The sequence below is a fragment of the Gopherus flavomarginatus genome, chromosome 5, assembly GCF_025201925.1.
Source record: "Gopherus flavomarginatus isolate rGopFla2 chromosome 5, rGopFla2.mat.asm, whole genome shotgun sequence".
Lineage (NCBI taxonomy): Eukaryota > Metazoa > Chordata > Testudines > Testudinidae > Gopherus > Gopherus flavomarginatus.
Genome location: NC_066621.1, coordinates 38,586,372 through 38,588,663, shown reverse-complemented (window position 1 = coordinate 38,588,663; position 2,292 = coordinate 38,586,372).

Sequence of the window (2,292 nt, the reverse complement as noted above, 5' to 3'; positions counted from 1 at the left end):
AGGGGTGGGGAAGGAGCCCCCAGCCTGGTGCTGAAAGGCAGCAGCGGCGGCCGACACCTCTGCAAAGTACAGCAAGCCTGAAAGCAATTGGGCCGGGCAAAAGCAAAACTAGCTAGTGGAAATGGGTTGCAGGCCGCGTGTCAGGAGCTGACCCCAGGATTCGCAGGGACCTAATACCCAGACCACATGTCAGGATCAGTCTGGATCCCCAGGGATTCCCCACACAGGCTGTGCACCAAGATTCGCACCAGCATCCCCAAAGACCCATGCCCAGAATTTGAACTAGGATCCCCAAAGACCCTGCGCCCAGATTATGTGTCTGGATTGGCCCCGGGATGCCCAGGGACTCCCTTACAGGCTGCTTGTCAGGATTCACCCCAGGATACCCCGGGACCCCGTGCCCAGGCTGCACCTCCGGATTTGTCCCAGGATGCCCAGGGACCCCGTACTCAGGCCACGTGTCCAGATTGGCCACAGGATGCCCAGGGACCCCGCGTCCAGGCCACGTGTCCAGATTTGCCTCAGGATGCTCAGGGACCCCACACCCAGGCCACATGTCCAGATTTGCCTCAGGATGTCCAGGGTCTCCATTCCCAGACTGTGCATTAGGATTTGCTCCACGTCCCCACCTGCAGGCTGCGTATCAGGATTCACCTCGGGATCCCCAGGAATCCCACGCCCAGGTTGTGCATCAGGATGTGCCCCGTGATTCCCAGGGACTCCATGTGTAGGCCATGTGTCAGGATTTCCACTTGGATCCCCAGGGACTCCGTGACCAGACTGCATGTCCACATTCACACTGGGATCCCCAAGGACCCGATGACCTGGAGCAATGACTTTCTGGGCACATGCCCTATCTTGTCTCAAAGCAGTTCCGTCTGCCATGCCCATTCAGCCTCTAGGGGGATCCTTCCCCGGCACTTGTGTTTGCTGCTCATGCTATTTCACCACATCAGTGGCTGGGTGGGCATATCGCTCATGCTGGCGAGGTTCTGGCCGTCCTTCAAGAAGCAGAGCCAGTGCCCTCCTAGGATTGCTGGTCCTGTGGGATTGACCCGAAGGGGTGCTTCTGACAGCTCTTTGGTGTGGGCGGCCCAGCAGTGAGCCTAGCAGGAGCCCTGTTCGAAACCTGACATTCTCCCGCTGGCATTCCTGGCATAGCATTCCTCCTGTTCGAGCTTCGGGCATTCAGCACCATTATAGCCACTTCTCGGCCTGCCATCCACCAAGCTGGGCAGAAATTGACTCTAGGGCTTCTGAGTCAGAGATCCCAGGGGAGCATCGCAAGGTGCACTGTGCTATTTTGACGATGCTAAGCACGGCTCTTTCCACTCCCCTGGGGCTTTCTGCTATCGAGTTTGTTGCTATTCGCTCTGACGTTCCTGCTCATCCACATGACTGTGCCTAGCCAGGGCTTGATGTGGGGCAGGGAAGCATCTGTCAAAGGGAGCTGCTGAAATGTCACACTCACGACACCTGGGGCATTGGCGACCCCTCCCCCCGCTGTGCCTCAGATAGCATCAAAACACGCGCTCTGTTGAGCTTTACCGGGCTGCCCTCTCAAGGAGGCTCACCGACATGGCACAGAGATGCCCTTCACAGCTGGGAGAGGCATGGTGCAAGGGAGATGGGGGGTTCCCCATGGGCTATTTACCACTGCCCTGTGAAATAAGGAACTCCAGCCCAGAAAACAGACATAGGAAGATAAAGTTAGGTCATATTTTGGCCTACTAATCTTGATGATAGTATGTCTCAAAATCTGGGTGTAACACTCTCTTCTAGTGAGTTTTTATACCTCTGTGCCAAAGGAGTTCTTCTCAATTTTGAGACATAAGCTGCCTGGCTGTGGTATCAATGTCTATTAACTCTGAGTGTTGTCACATGAGCATTGAGTGTTTTTTCAGTATTTTTTTTTCCCTCCCCTGGAAATATTCCTGTTGGTTTCTGTCCCCCATTACCCCTTGTTAATTGAGAGGAAGAATTTGGTTTCTTCAGCTTTCACCTCAGAATGGATGGATAACTTTGCTGGCATTTTGCTGGCGAGAGAGGGTACCTACTGCACTATTTACCCATGGGGGGAGGGGGAAATCAGGCAGGATGGGAGAGGTTAGAGTTGGAAGGACTTTAAAAAAAACAGAAGGGCCTGATCCTCAACTGGTGTCAATAAATGTCGCAACACTGTCTTCAGTGTAGCCATGCTGATGTGAAGCCACGGAAGGTCTGGTCCTAGGCTTGCTGCTTCAGGGCATAAGCCAACCTCTAATGGGGGCTGGGAAGATGGTGGTCCTACAA